The sequence below is a fragment of the Cavia porcellus genome, unplaced genomic scaffold (genome assembly GCF_034190915.1).
Source record: "Cavia porcellus strain 051 isolate PalLab524CR breed Dunkin Hartley unplaced genomic scaffold, mCavPor4.1 scaffold_1, whole genome shotgun sequence".
Taxonomy (NCBI): domain Eukaryota; kingdom Metazoa; phylum Chordata; class Mammalia; order Rodentia; family Caviidae; genus Cavia; species Cavia porcellus.
In genome coordinates, this window is record NW_026947484.1 from 148,273,773 (window position 1) to 148,290,269 (window position 16,497).

General features: G+C 39.3%; 1 long non-coding RNA gene across 1 annotated transcript; it reads left to right on the forward strand.

Moving 5' to 3' along the window:
* The first annotated feature begins 1,420 nt into the window (after positions 1–1,420).
* Positions 1,421–16,285, forward strand: LOC134473235 (uncharacterized). The gene is made up of 2 exons (XR_010043385.1): positions 1,421–1,595; positions 13,655–16,285. It is a non-coding gene; the product is annotated as an uncharacterized LOC134473235 (long non-coding RNA).
* Positions 16,286–16,497: the final 212 nt, after the last annotated feature.

A 16,497-nucleotide genomic window follows, 5' to 3' on the forward strand; every position in this document is an offset into this window, starting at 1 on the left:
ATAAAGAGCCATAAAAAATACAATTTGTATATTCTGTTACAAAAAGCCTCACTCTAGGAAGCCAACTAGTAAAATTTTATGTGGGGGAGAAAACAGCGTGTTCCCCTACGGAGAATGTGCATATCTGCTGTTTCTTTTTAACAAAGATTGAGATGCTTATAAAGAACTTAGTAAAGACTTCCAAAAATAAAACCTTCTCCACAGTCCTTCGCCCTGTTCACTATACATACTGTGTTTGTGAGGACTTGATTTTTCCCCCGTTCATGCTGCATTGTCAGGATTCTAATTTAAACTGCTTGTCAGTGTTTCATGGCACTGTCTAACCCTTTCCTTCTGGGCATCTCTCTTTGAAATGAAGCCGAACTCTTTCTCACACCTGACACAAACAAGTGTACCTACTTGATCATTTAATTGTAATTGGCCAAGCTTAAAAAAAGAAAAAGAGCAGTAAGTTCAGAAGGGAAAAATGCGTGGGACACAACCAGCTGCAAGACTGAAAACCCTCGGCAGAGATGCAAATGATATTTTATTATTTGTAACAGCTGCCGCTTAGCTTCAGACACTTTTTTTCCTGCAGATTTTTCCTGAGTAACTTCATACTTGTACTGTATACCCTTTCATGCTTTCCCTTGGCGGCCAAAGCTCTCTTGGCCATTTACCTTGCTCCAGGTAATTTGGGGAGATACTACAGACTTGTATCATTACAAAGTCTCTAGCGTTGTTTGGCTGCTAATTTATTCTCAAAGGAAGCAGAATGATGCTGTCACCGTAATGCGGCATTAAGAATTCTTCCATTTAAGCGTGCTTATTTTAGTGAAATTAAAACTGCTCGTGGAACGAACGCTGGGCTAGAAGAAAAAGAGCCTTAAAGAAAAGGTTACAATAAATATTGCCTTTACCGGTCAAAAGGAAAATGTACAAGTTTTGGGGGCTGAGGTGCTTTTTTCATGTCTTGATGTTTTCCTATTTCTCTAACTTGACATTCTTGATATCGTGTCATGATAAAAATTAAACCTGTATTCTTTAGCCCACGGTTTAAGTGGACTCGTATTGTGTAATCAGAATCTCAGAGGACAGCAAAAAACAACACTCGTTTTAGAAATGATTTCACCTTCCTTAAACCTTTACCAGGCAATCCTGTTTTGAGTGCTGGATTGGATGGAACTTTCACATAGAAGCATCCTTACTTTAAAAAACAGAGCATGATGTGGAGTTTTTAAAGGAGCATTATTCCTATGAATGGGTTTACAGCAGTACAACAACATTGCAAGACAAGCTAAGCCATAAAAAGGATTTAGTGACGCTGTATAATACTGATTAAGTAACAGAGCAATACATGCAAGTTGTGAGAATAGCCGGGGATTCCAAGTGTTCTGAAACAACACAGTAATAAAAGTTTACTTTCCCTGCAGACCCAGCTTCTTCCTCTCTAACATGGGATCCTCTCTAACAATATTCAAACAGCAGTTCTTCTGCAGTCAAATTCTACCTGTGTTAAAAGCAGTCAACAACCAAAACTGTCTTTAGGTTGTCCTGAGTTAATAATGCTTCGTGATGTGTAGACAGACCTTTGTTCTGCATCTAGCATGTACCAGGTGAGTAGCCTCAAGTATGGTTCTAAACATTTGTAACTTCTTTGTCAGTAAGATGGGGATAATAAGACCTAAAAAATTGTGTTTTAAAGACTAAAATAGATAATGCGTATATAAAGTGCTCTTTATTCTTCCTTCCTCATTTGAAGCACTAAAAAAATGTTAACTGTTATTAAGGGAAATAATTGCACATACTTTTCCTTCGATGATAAATATATTTTGAGAAATAGAACTACTTTTTTAAAAATCTTACAGAGACCTCCTCATTATTTGTTCTTATTATGATACTAAATTTGGGAGATTCCCCCAAGAGTACTTTATGTTGCTGTGCCCTTTTGAAAGAGCAATGCAAATGTGGCCATTGATTTAGATTGCATGCAATTTAAAATTGGCACAAAGGAGAGTTCAGATAACTACTCTTTTAAAATGTTTTTTGCAGAGAACTTGGTCCATCCGAGTAAGTGATACAGTGTAAGGAGTATTCCAAGACTGAAGTTATCTCACTAGATTCTTTACCTGTAAGCTGCTTACAAGAAAGGTTCAACTAGTTTAATCTTTATGTGAGAAATTAGTTTCAGGTGATAATTTCATCCACATCATTTGAAATACATTTTGTGTGGGTTCTGGAGTGTTAAAAATTCTTGCCTTCATTTCGAAGGTAAGGGAAAAAAATCTTGCAGATTTCACACATGGAATCCATTCCACATTGTTTTCACTAGTTTTTCCAAGACCCCAGGGGAGGGCTCCAACAACAATAGTTTATATCGAGTGCAATTAGAACCATGATGCAGAAGCAAAAATTAGGGCAGATGTTGATATTCCCTAAGAAGTCTGGTTTCCTTATATTTGGACACATCTGATGCAATGCGTTGGGAAGTATTGTTATATGGACAATGTCTTCTCTGTAATACACCAGAAGTGTTTTCAGAAAGGAGAAAGAAAAACAAAACAAAACAAAACAAAACAAAAAAACTCCATTAGTGCATCTTTCAAAAATCTGATTGCAAACTATCTTATTCTATATATAATACGGTAAGGTGATGATTGTGGAATTGCACTCACTATTTTTGAATGTTTAACTTTCAGTCTCTGTGTCACCCTTCCGTGCTGCAGACAAGTATGAATCAGGATGGGGTGCAATGAGGCTGGGCCCAGAACCAACAGGATGATGGATAAGGAGCCTTGAATGATGCTTTGACATCAGATACCGGTGTCACGAATGGCTTAGTGAAAGTGCTTTGTGTATGGCTGGGGCTCCTGTGACTGAGCTGGAGGGAACCTAATAAGAAAAGGGGCCTCATGGAAGCAGACATGGGGGCAGAGGGAGAGTGTCCTCAAGAACGGCAAAGCAGGATAATTTCTGTTAGGAGATGCTAGATGATGCCATGCAGGAAAGATCTGGAAGGGGAGCCAAGGGAAAAGGCAGGCACAGCTCCGGAGCAGTTTCAGGGAAAACTGCTCTCCAGTTTTCCTCCAAACAGAATAGTGGTAGAGGGAGTTACCCCCAGAGGACCACTTCAGCCAAAGAAACAATGAGTTAGGGAGGTGCATTTTATTTTTATTTATTATTACAACACAGACTATAAATTTTAAAACCTATTTGAGTAATTTCCCTGAGGAGGAAATCTGACCCCATTCCTGCAGCTTCCCCACACTCAAAGTGCTAAGTGTGCCACAAAGCTTTCTTTAAAGTTCCAGATCATTCGGCCACTGCCAGGGCTGCGCATCTCCCTGCAAATGCTGGAGCTTATTTAGGAAGGCCAGGGAGTGGCGGGAGGCAGGCAAGGTGGCAGCTGTGGGGCCTGCCCCGCATCCCTGGAGATTTGCTGCAGGTGGAGGGGGAAGAGGAGACAATGACCATTCAGAGACATCCTATTTAAGCAACTGTTTGTTCTACAATAAAAATTACTCTGTGACTCTGAACATGAACTCTCCAAGCGGAGTGTGTGTGTGTGTGTGTGTGTGTGTGTGTGTGTGTGTGTGTGCGCGCGCGCGCGCACACTGTGGGAGGCAATTGGAGACTTTGTTTTAAGCAAATGAATAAATAGGAGCTCCGGGCTTTGTTGTGAGAAGCCAAGGCTTTGTGGAGGGCCTTCCTTACTTCCTCCTGGCTTAATTTGCTTGTCAAGCAACAGCACTGCCCCTGAGGGACTTTGAGGACTGGCAGCTGCAAAAGAGAAAGTGGCTGGCGAATTGGGATGGGTGAGCAAACTCAGAAACCACAGAGAGGAGCTGGGCAGAATGCAGTTGTATGAGGCACTGTCTGAGATGCACGGGAGCACAGCCCTTCTTTTTCTCCTTTGGATTGCACACTTTCAGAAAACTAGGAACAAACAGGACTCACACCGTACCTCAAGTAGAGTGAGTTTGATCTGTGGCAGCCGACTGAAGCTGCAGTTTCCAGACATGGGGGCCCTTAAGGACAGACTCTGTGGAGTCTCCAGAGAGGGGAACTGGAAGCAAGGAGCTGCAGGGTACCCCAGCAGAGCCAGGCCCCCAGGGAGACTCCAGACTGCTGACCCCAGGGACATCAGCCCCAGGAGCTGATCTCTGCGTTGCTCCCAGCACCTGTATGTGTCTGCATGTTGCTAGGGAAGGTTGATATCATAAATCGCAACCTTTGCCGCTGACCTCCTGTCCCCATAATGTGGAGGGTCTTTTAAGGCACACTATTTGCTTATTTTAGAGGAAAGGGTCAGTGAAAAAGCAAATGGGAAGCAAAGAGGGTTTGGGGCATTTTAGCAACAAAAGTGAGGCCAAGACAAATGTGTGGCTTTGCAGATCTTCCACACAGGCAGGATTTCTGTAAGTGTGGTTATAGGAAACAAAAGACAGATGACAGACAGTCCACCCATTTGGCAGCCAGATCGCAGGGAGTGCAGTCTGGCAGCTGAGGTGGGCTGTGGGGGAGCCAAGTCCTCCATCCCGTCTAGGGCTGCCTTTTGGGGCTGCCCACCAGCTCATCCATCTCCGTGCAAGAAAAGCCTAGTAATTAGAAGACTTAGTCTCCGTAGCTCATCTCTTTGAAGCTGAATCCTGGCTCTGCTGTAGACAGACTGGAAATCTTCAGGTTCCTCCTCCAAACTGCTTGCCCCGCTTTGTATTATCTCCTGGCATTTGTCTGCGCTCTGCTTGCATCTAATGTATATTTATTCTCAAGGACTGGGAGCCTCAGCAGGCGACTGAAGTTTAAGTGATGGCACGGCAGCACTGGGGAAGATTCATTATCGGTACATTTCTAGGTTATTTGACGTGGGAGATTTTAAACAGTTTATGTGGTGAGGAAAAGGCAAAGTGACAATGTGGGAACCTCTTATGATTTGCAAAAATGTGCAGTCAACACAAGATTGCTATTTATTAGACAATAAATGTGATGCCAGATTTTTCCAAAGAGCAGCCGGGTAAATAAATACTCGAGGATGGGCCAAGGTCCAAGGACTCACCACAGGTCCTGTCCAAGACTCAAGCCACCTCCTAGCAGCTCTGTTGTTCTAGTTGAGATTTAATCTCTTAGTAGCAATGTTATGAGGCAAAGTTATGATTACGACTCCTTTGAATATGAAAAATAGAAAGAAAACCCTTTTTAATCTTTATTTTTATGGCTGCACACATGATTACATGGAGGAAAATCAATCCCAATGGAGCACAATGGATAATACAAAGTAATTGATTGGCCTTTATCATTTTCCATTATGATATTAAAATAACACACCATCCTATCAAGCGGCAGCCACTGATACATAAAGGAAAACAGGAGTGATTATGTCTAAGGGTAATCAGGTCAGGGAAGTGTGAAGCTAAGACAAATAAGGTAAATAAAAAAATAGGAAAATGTTTAAAGGAAGCAAATGGGTGTTAGTGGCTAGGTGGCGAGATAATAGAAGGGAAATCTGGTGATTGGAGTGTCATTAAACAGTAAACCACGAGAGACAGTCCATTGCAGCAGTGTGATTGCATGTCTCGGTTGGTGTCCCAAACCATGGGGGCAAAAACTGAGTGGCTTGAACTTCTCAGGAAGGGCAATAAGCCTTTCAAAAGATAATGTCTGCAGCCTGGCTGCTATCAGGTTATGAAATTTAGAAAATGAGATGGGGAGGCATTTAGCTATTGGTATTTCCCAGGCTTAGTGCCATCAGTGTGGCATCGCAAGCGGCCATTTAGAAAACCTCCCTTGGCAGCCAGCTTCCCAGACAGCCTGTAGGGCTGCGTCAGATCCCTGAACACTAAGGTCTGTGTCCTGGTGGAAAGTAGCTGAGGAGGCAACTGCCAGACAGAAACTGCATCCATACAATACCGAGGGACATTCTGTGATGGCGCCTATTTTGTCTTTCTGTATATATTTTTTCTCTCCTTAAACATATACTCAGCCGTCCTACTGTATGCATAAATCTTGTATAAAAAGATAGTGAGATTTTAATTCCTAAAAGAATTTTCTTGGTTACCTGTGTGTGCTTTGTGTCAGATTAATAAATGAATACATATAGGAGCCGGATCATGAAAAACATGCAAGATATTTATTTTGATCTCTAGATCACTACATAGCATGCTTCCAACTCAGATTTCTTAGCACAGTGTCATATATTTATGAAGCAACCATTGCAACTAAGCCCGCTGAGACTTAAAGGAAATCGTAAAAGTAGAAAAGTATGTCATGCCTACCAGAGTGATCGGCCCTTTGGATAAGCAGTAGTGAAGAGTTTAGCTTAAGGTGCTGGAATAGATCATTGTTGGCTGGGAGCATTAGCAGACTGGTTAGCTGTGACACCCTCAAGAAGTCTGGGAAGTAGTCGTTTGCCCAGCTAAAGACCTCTGGATATTATAGAATTTGTTTCTAACTTTCCAAGTCTGCAGGGATTAAACTCCTTTGTTAATTTATTCACTTTTTCACTCCATGAACATCAGTCAAATATCTTTCATGGGTGGGTCCAGACCTGCACTTGTTCTGTGGTTACAGAGATGATATCAAGGGCCTTTAAGTATTCAGAATTGTTCAGAGAAACAGAACTCAACAGAAGATACACCTACAATCACATGTCACATAATGGTTCAGTCAACGATGGATGCCATGTTTCATAGTAATCCTAAAACATTTAATATACTTCAGGTATGTAGCAGGCTATGCCATCCAGAGGTTCTAAAAATGATGATGAAATTGTCTGAAGATCCCAGTACATATCCTGTTGTTAAGAAACACACCACTATATATATGTGTATATATATATATATGAGAGAGAGAACAAAAGAGAGGAATTGACTGTAAAATTGAGTCTCTTGATCATAAATGCTAGAAGTCACATTATCTCCCCTCTATAAGTGGAAAAACCGTGGGAAGTCAAGGGTTTAAGTCTCAGTCTCAAAGGCTTGAGAACCAGGAGTGCATATGTCCAAGGGCAGGAGAAGATGATTGTCTCAGCTCAAATAGGAAACAAATTCACGTTTTTTCTGCCTTTTTGTTCTGTCTGGACCCTTGTGGGTTGAATTATGTCTACCTGTATTGGTGAGGGCAGATCTTGACTCAGTCCACTGAGTAAAGAAATAATTATACACAGAAATAATGATCTACCAGATACTTGATCATTCGTTAGCCCAGGTGACACATAAATTAACCACTAGAGGTCTACTGGCCCCTGGGAGGACTGATGAATGGAACAGATATATGAAAAGCTCCTAGTAAATACATCACTGGTGCCCAAAACATAGAAGGGAAAGAAATCAAAGGTAAGTATGGATATAAGAGTAAATCTCCAGGTAGAATATATGAAGAAGAATATCATATATAGCACAGCTTTCACATGAATGATCCGAGATACTCAAAACAGTATCAGAAGAACAAAGGAAAGGCCCGGATGATTTGGGTACCGGGTTTATGGAATGAAAAGAGGACGTCTCAAGGATCACAGAAGAAGCCCAGTTTCGCAAGGGCCTTGGCTGTCATAAGCGAGGTTGCCCTACAGACAACAGGACACTTACAGAGGTAGTGAAGTGGAGATGCAGTCTAGTAGGATTACTTCAAGGAGATAGTGCTTAGGTTGGGGTAGAGAAGAGGTAGGAATAGGGATGTGAGAGACCGTTACCCTGGGGTGAGCCACTGTCCTGGTGCAAGTTTAACCCAATGACTATGGCGAGTGCTGGGGAAACACACTGAAACAGTTATAGCTTGGCAGTACCTTGAAAGCTCCTGGCAACACATGCTAGACAATTGAACTAAGCAATTTTAAAACTTCTATTAAAAGAAGTGCTAGATGGAGCAATTCCAATTGTAATCCCAACTGCTCAGGAGACTGAGGCAGGAGGAACATAAACTCAAGGCCAGCTTGGGCAACTTAGTGAGACCCTACCTCAACATAAATAAGTGGGATAGAAATGTAGTGGAGCATTTCTGTGCTGTCCTGAGCACCATGGTCTGTCAAGGTTCCAGTTTTGATCCTCAGCCATTCTTTGATATCTCTCTTCCATGCAGTGATTTCTTCTTCAGGCTGGTGGCAACCACCTTGGGCTGTTCTAGTTATAGCAATTGTATCTAGACATTTTCTGTCCAGAAGAGAGATCATCAAGAATTAAGATCATCAAGAATCCTTTCCCAGAAGTGTCCAATCCCTATACTCATATATAATTGGCAATATAAGATCAGATTCCCATTCCTAAACAACTGATAAGATGTAGCAATGCACTCTGGGAACTGTTCTGTTTTCCTTTAACTGTCTTCATTTTGATCTTGCATTTCTTTTTACAGAAATAACTTCTATGGAGTTCTGTAATAGGCCTTGGATTATTGTCTGCTATCCTGTGTGCACGCAATGCTTTGTTCTTCTTCTGGTTATCTCCATCCATGAGTACCAGGCGATGTCTTCTATTGGTTGCTCTTCATGGCTCTTTATGCTAATGGAGGAATGCTGATGTTTTCACATATTTAAAAGCTATGAAGAGGCCTGGTCCTCAGTTCAAAGCAGCTCATTCTTGTTCTTGTTCTTGTTCTTCTTCTTCTTTAAACTTTATATACCTCAGAGTTTATTTTGTTTTTTTAATCAATATAAATTTTTATTAGTACATGTGTAATACACAATGTTTATATTCCTTGTGTTGAGCTGATACTTATGTATAACATACCTTAATTCCTTGTTTGATTCTCTTTCCTTTCTTACCTGCCTCTTCCTTCCATCTCTTGGTTCCCTTTTGAGAACTTTCTATTATCCATCTTTTATTTGGCTCTCTGTTCATAATTTGGGTTTCTCATGTAAGGGAAACTATATATGGTCTCAAATGCATCCAATTTCCTACAGATGACTCCTGTTTATCCTTCTTTGTGACAGAGTAGCACTCCATTGTGTTTAAAATTATATTTTCTTTATCTAGTCATCTTTTGATGGACATATAGGCTGCTACCAAGATTTAGCTATTATGAATTGTGCTGCTGTAAACCTAGGTATATATGTGCTACTGTGATATGATGTTTTTAACTCTTTTGGGAAGATATCTCCAAGAGAAATAGCTGATTCTAATGGAATTTCTAGTTTTAGTTTTTGGAGGAATCTCCATACTTACTGATTTCAGTCATAGTTATACTAGTTTACATACCCACAAGCAATATAGAAGTGGCTCACTTTCTCTGCAGGTTTGACAGCATTTGCTATAATTTCATCTCTTGATGATTACCATTCTTTCTGGGCTAAGGTAGAATCTTGGTGATTCTCTGATTTGTATTTCCCTAATGGCCAACGATGTTGATAGCTTCTTCATGTTTTTATCAGTCATTTATACTTCTGTGAAGTATCTGTTCATTTCATTTGCCTATTCTTGACTGGGTCTTTTATTTGGGAAGTCTACTTTTTTGAGTTATCCATGCAGTCTAGATGTTAGCTCTCTGTCTAAGGAATAACTGGAAAAAATTTCCCCCATTCTATATATTGTTTTTTCACTATGTTGGTTGTTTTGCTATGAAGCAGACTTTTAATTTTGATGTGATCCTATTTATTGATTCTCAGCACTATTTCCTGTGCAATTATGTTCAAGAATTTTGACCTATACCTATATTTTCAAGAAGTTTACCCATTTTATTTTCCAGCAGATTCTGTCTTAATGTTTCATTCTTTGATCCATTTTGATTTTAGTTTAGTAAGAGATATGGGCCTACATCCAATCTTCTGTGTGTGGATAGCAAGTTTTCCCAGTAACATTTATTGAAGAGGTTATCTTGTCTTCAGTGTATGTTTTTGACCAATTTGTCAAAAATCAAATAGTTGAATGTGCTTGGGTTTATTCTCTATCCACTATTCTGTTCAACTGATCCTCAGATCTATTTTTATGTCATATTGTTTTTATCACTGTAGCTTTGTTATATAATTTCAAGTCTGAAATTTGAAGTCTCCTGCTTTGTTCTGGTAACCCAAGACTGCTTTTGATATTCTGGCTTTTTTCCATTTCCCTATGAATTTTAGGATTGTTTCCTCCAAGTGTATGAAGAATGATGTCTGTAGTTTGGGATTGTATTAAATCAGTTTATCAATTTTGGAAGTGTGGTCATTTTGATTATATTTGGCTCCACCTATCCATGAACAGGCAATATCACCAGTTGTGATGTCCTCTTTGATTTTCTTTTTCTGAGTTGTAGTCCTGGTTACGATCTTTACAATCCTCTCAGAATCCCTGGGTCTCACGCTATTCTCAGGCTGTGGGGATCAAAGTCTTTCCTGGAATAGGAAGTTGTCTTTATGTACAAAGCCAGACAAAGAGCTCATTGGGCACTGTAGTTTGGGTGTTGACTGTCTCCTGAAGGTCTGTATGCTTAAAGGCTTGTACTCAGGGTGGAACTTCTGGAAGGTGGTGAAAGCGTTGAGAGTTCCTTAGGTCACTGAGGACTTGACTGTGAAGGGGACCGCAGGACTCTGGTCTGTCTTTCTCTTTGCTTTCTGACTGAGGAAGTGAGAAGCTGCACTTTCTGTTATTGCTGTCCTGCATTCCCTAGAAGCCCAAAGAAACAGGTCCACCTGATCATCTGCTAGTACCTCTTGCACTGTGAGCCAAAGTAAAAATGTTTCTATAAGTTAATTCACTCAGGTATTTTATTACAGTGATGGAAAACTAACTAATGCAGTGGGTGTGCCTCAGCCTGCTTAAAGGTTGTCTGCCTGCACCTGGCAACTTCTCCCCAGACAGTGAGGACCCAGATAACTGATCATACTGATTGGAGAGGTGGAGAAGACAAAGGGTGTCTCATTCAATTCTTAAAAACCGCTGTTTCATTCAGTTCTTTTAATGAGCCTAGAGCTAGTCAAATAAGGCTCAGTTACTCAACTGACCAATCTACAGTAGGAAGTTTTCTTAAGTATCCTGATATATTGCATCAGGATACGAAAGAGGAAAAAGAGCTATATCGGACAGCTTAAATCCTAACTGGTCTCTTAGAGGAAGTCAAAACTTGGATCCCAAATCCTGCATATCCAAAATTCCTTTCTTCTGTTATCCATTCCCTTCAAGCTCTAAGAAAACTCCATTTCCTGAGTTTATTGACTTGAGGTGCTTGTTAGAGGAGAAATGATCCAATTGATTAATTCACACCAAGTACAACTGACAATCCCAATTAAAGTAATACTCCTACCAAGGCTACTTAAAATTTAACAGAAGATATCGTCTTTCTGAAGTGAATCAACCTCCGGTGATAGAATTTCAGACCATATAGAGACATACACTTATTGAAAGAGTTGCAAGTGTGACCTCTTAAATTCGTATTGAGTTTTGACAGCATACTTTATAGACAGTTATCATAGAATGTTATGTTTTATTTGTCTGGTGAAGAAATTTTCTTCAGCACAGTCACTTTCCTCAAGACAAGACCATGCCTTGTTTATTTTTTTAGCCTCAGACTCTAGCACAGTTCCTATTACAGAAAATCTTAGAGTTTTTTGACGATTGTTTAAATAGTTTTTACAGTTATTAAACTGTTACATGGACTGTATGAGATTCAAGAAGAAAATGAAGAGATCAGTTTCTTCTTTTCTGTCCATTAAATAATCCAAACTTCCTAAATTTTCTCTACATTTATATCCTGTAAGTCTCTATTACTGAGTTTGGAAATATGTCATTAACCTGTGACTCCCTTAAAATGCAAAGTTCCTGTTGAGACTTTGGTATATGGATATTTATGTGACCAGTTAATAAATTCTTACATTTGGAACATTCATGCATCAGGTCTATGTGTCAGAGGCAGACACAACTTGTCTCTTATCTCTTGTGGAAGCCTGTGTGTGTGTCACAGAGATTTCTTCCCAGGTGATATTCCTCTGAATTTTCTGTTATTTCTCCGAACAGTTATAAATCTTCATTTCAGGCTCAAACTGTAGTTCATGTGTACCTTTTGTAAGGTTCATACCCTCTGAGCTGGAGTAAGATTGTAAATACACAAAAGTTCAACGGGGATTTCTCATTTAGTTTTTAGTAGAGGTGAGAAGATTACAAACAGAAGTAGGGAGAATACCTTACATTCAAAGTTCTCTTTTCCTAACTAAGATATGCATCACACTCGATCACTTATTGCATGGCCATTATGTGGCTTATGAGCATCTTTTTCTGTCAGCAGTTGCCTCCTTCAATCTGGTGGAGCTGCTTCTGATTTGATCTGGTCAATCAGGTTAACCCCTCTCTGCTCTTGCGATTGTTCATAGAGGTGCACGTGACCCAAATGTAACCAGGTAAAGGCACGATTAGGGATTTTTCAGATTTGTTAAGAAAGAAACCTTGACTTCTCTTTGTCATAACTTGCTAAGAAAATGACACAAGCTTTGAGATGTGTGGCCATTATTTGCAAAAATAAAGCAGGCCAATGACAATTGAAGGGAAGAAGAGAGAAAAGGAGAGAAGGACATTAGTCAAAAAGTTCAAGGAACTAGATCCAGGGATGCCTGATAATTTGATAAATTCTCTTTTATTTTGTTAAAATTAATTAGAACTCATTTTTGTAACATACATAAAAACTCCAGAGAAACAAAGAACATGCTTTTACTTTATTTGCACAAGTATAAATTATATAAACATTGAAAGATAAAAATGTATGTATTTTTAGCCATTTTAAAATTATATTTTGAAACTTGCCAGCTGAATCCATCGAACTGGACAATGTCCAATATAAACTTTGAATAAAATAAAAAATAAAAAAATCAATTTGGTGCATGCTCTGTGCTATAAAACATGAAAAACATTATTTTATTTTAAGAGTAATTCCTGCATCCTTCCCTCAGACAAACAGTGCAAGTGATTCAGGATCAAATGACTTACGGTGGATTTTAATATATAATAATTGGCTAGTAAACAACTTTAAAAGCAATTGAGGAAAATTGGGAAAGTAAAAAAATGATTTTACATTAAAATTAAAATTATGCTCAGTATAAATGAGAGAAGAGAGGGAGAATGTGACAAGAAATTCTTACTTACCCTATTTCTTTATAATGCTGACCTATAGGCTCAAATATGGCTTTCTCTTTTGTGAGGAATTGAAATTATACATAAAGAGCAAAATAAAAGATAGATAATAAAAGGTAGGAAGATAAACCTTTTTCAAAGGGGGAGTGGATCAAAAAGTAGAGAGCAGGGGAGAGGGAAAGGGGATTAAAAAGAAATTAAGATGTGTTATGTGTGTGTGTGTCAACTTTGCACAAGGAATGTGAGCTTTTTGTACTGCAAACATAGCCACAAAAAAGAGTAGGGGGAGGAATCAAGAGATGGATGGAGAGTGGAGGAAGGGGAGGGAAGAAAAAGGAGATGAAAAAAGTGTGTTCTGTACAGGTATCAATTCCTCTCCAGGAATGTAACTGCAAAGTACTACAAATATGTTCTAAATGAAAGAAAAAGAAAGGAAAGAAAAGAAAGGAAGGAAGGAAGAGAAAGCAAGCAAGCTTCTAGTATACTATTTGGGAGAGAAACACAGTGTTACTTTATTTGAGAAAGACAACAAAAGACCACCTAAGTTTCTTGCTCATGAAATTTCCAATGAAATCCTACAGAAAGCAGGGTATTAGATTTCCTTTTGTGTGAACCAGCATTGGCGACTTTGGGATCTCTTTGTTTTCCAGGTGCAGCTTGTATATTACATTCTCTGAGAAATCTTTCTTCATGGTGTCCAGTATTTATCCTTCATCAGTAGTTACTACATCAAACTGGAATTGCGGCTCCACTTCTTGGTTCTTCAACTGGAGGATGAATATTTTGAGTGCAAGGACAGTCTTGATTTTTGCTATGTTCATCTCAGCATCTGACCTATTCACAAGTCATGTGGAACAAAGCACATGTCTTTTCACAGTGTTCCTGGGTCCACTTGTGTTCTGGAAGATTTGTCCTCTGGGCCGGCTCTGGAGGCTATTGTCCTTTCGTGATCATTTGCCATTGCCCTTATGTTGAGTACCATGCAATGCTGATGCTACTTATGCCTATTACATAGAGGACTTGGCATGAGACAAAATCTCAACAGAAGCATAACCATGTGATGGAAACTCTACAAAAATTTATCTCACTTTGACTTTTCTGTTCCCTACATTTTGTACATGTTGAACAGCTGGCCATTAGACTTGGGGTCCAGAGTGAGAAAAAAAAGTATTTTACAAAGTAACAAGATTGAGGTTTCAGAAACTACAGACTTTACTTTACTTCACTCCCCTCAATTGCCCTGTGGATATTATATCTATTTTACAGATAATCAGACAAAATGGAAAACAACTTCTCTAAAATAGAGGAAGGCCAGATTGGACACAATTATGCCTAACGTGGCAATTCATAGTTTTTTACACACTTAATGGAGTAACCTTGACCTGGGATAATTCCAGCCAAGGTTGGAATAAATTAATTTATTTAGAATTAAATACTCCTTGGCCAAACACAATGTGTTAAAAAGAGAATTCAGTTACAATCATCTCTCAATAATTGGCAATAAAAAACTTACAAGAATAGCTGATTATTAACAAATTTTATGTGAGCTAAAACTCATAAATAGTATGTGAAAAACTGAATGATGCCATTAGACTATACCCCGGCTATAAAAGGAGACAGGTTATAAGTGAGATGTGATGAGTACCATGTTAGGTCAATTTATTCCTCCAGAGTTTATGGCAAATAATCATTTAGCAGATGGATAATTCTGTAGGAAATTTCATTTAGTTGACTTCCTCTTTACTTACCCTATATTTCTTCATAAGCTTGAGTCTACTCAAAAATAACTTCTGGGATATTATTTGGGAGAGAAACACAGACTTATTTTATTCCAGAGGGAAAACAAAAGGTTGTCTACGTATTAGCTTAATCCATAAAATGTAGTAGCAGCACTATGACTATTCTCCATGAGGAAGTCTGCCAGAGTAGAATAAATACTCTGTGTAGAAACTCCAGAAGGGACCTCTGTCATGGAGTTTAAATTATGAAGTGTTTTCAGGAAACATGTATTTTATCTCGGGTCAAGGCCAGCTGGGGTTGCAAAGACAGTCTCTCATGATTTGATATTTGCCTGATACCTCCTGAAGGAATAGTCGGGGTCCTGGAGGGGTGTGTGTTCTGGGCTGACAGCTCATGTCTGTTTTCAAGGCACCATTACCTATGGCAGGTGATGAAACACTCTGTGGGTTTTGACACAGTGAAGGCTGGAATAATTCAAAAGGGTCTTGCTGAGGTTACTGTACTCCCTGTGAGTGTTCACAGAATCATACCTCGTGTGTACAAACACACAGGCATATGGAGTCATGAACACACATGTGCATACACACATTGGCACACATATGTTCTCATGTGCACTTGCACTTTTAAAAAAGCTTACATTTTAGTGCTTTGCAATAAGGACAATATTTTGAAAATATTAAGCTATGTATTTTATATCTTGCTCCCTTCCAACTTTCTACTTCTAATACTGGGTGTGAACTGTAAAACCTCTGGGAACATGTGAGTTGGGGGATGTGTCACTCAGAGCAAAGAAATCAAAACTATCAATACAATTGATTGAATATTTGTGTACCCACAAAATTCATATGTTGGAACTCTAATCCCCAATGTGACTTGGTGGTGTGGTATTCAGAAGGTAAGTTGGATATGGGCATGAAGTACTCATGATGAGACTAGTAAGTACCTCATAAGAAGAGAAAGAAGAAAGAATTTTCTGTCTCTTCCTCCCTTCCTGCCCTCCCTTCTCCCTCTTTTCCTCCTGCCACAAGAAGACATTATAGATAGCTAAGCTAGGTAAAAAATATTGTAGGCAGTCATACAGGGCTAGACCATTGGGGGAGTCTGTACAGAGGACAGGAACACATTACAACTGTGACCAGAAGCACATCTGTTGGAGGACAAGCTTCAAGATAAAGACAGAATGACAAGGCTTACCTGCCTCCCTGAGGGGTGAATGATGGATTGGAAATAGTGCTTGCCAGGTAGATGTCTGTACTGATTACCCTTGTGGGTAGGTGAAACTCCCTGGTTAGCATTTTCCTAAAAAGACTCTCATTCTTTCTTTGTGTATTTGCTTACATGACCTGCTTCTCTATTGAATCAATGTTACCTAAGCGACTAAACTTGTAATATCGTTGCTTGATCATAGTTTTGTCCCATGTTGTGATTTTGCTCTCTAACACTCTGTAAAATGGAGGACACAGCAGCCCATTTTGGGGGAGCCCCTCCAAAAACAGTTGAGAGTTTCTATCTCTGTCTCAATAAATAGTTTCTATTCTTAACCTCCACTCCTCCTTAGAATTCATTTTTCAGTTTTGGAGAACAAGAACTCTGTGTATCTGCAATCTAACAGGTTGGGAGTTACGTTTATTTCTCCTACACCAAGAATGCAAAGACAGATATCTGCAGTCATCAGAAAGAAGATCTTTAGGAACTGAAATGGCTGGCACATTGATCTTGAACTGTAAAGGAACTTTTATTTTCAAAATATGTT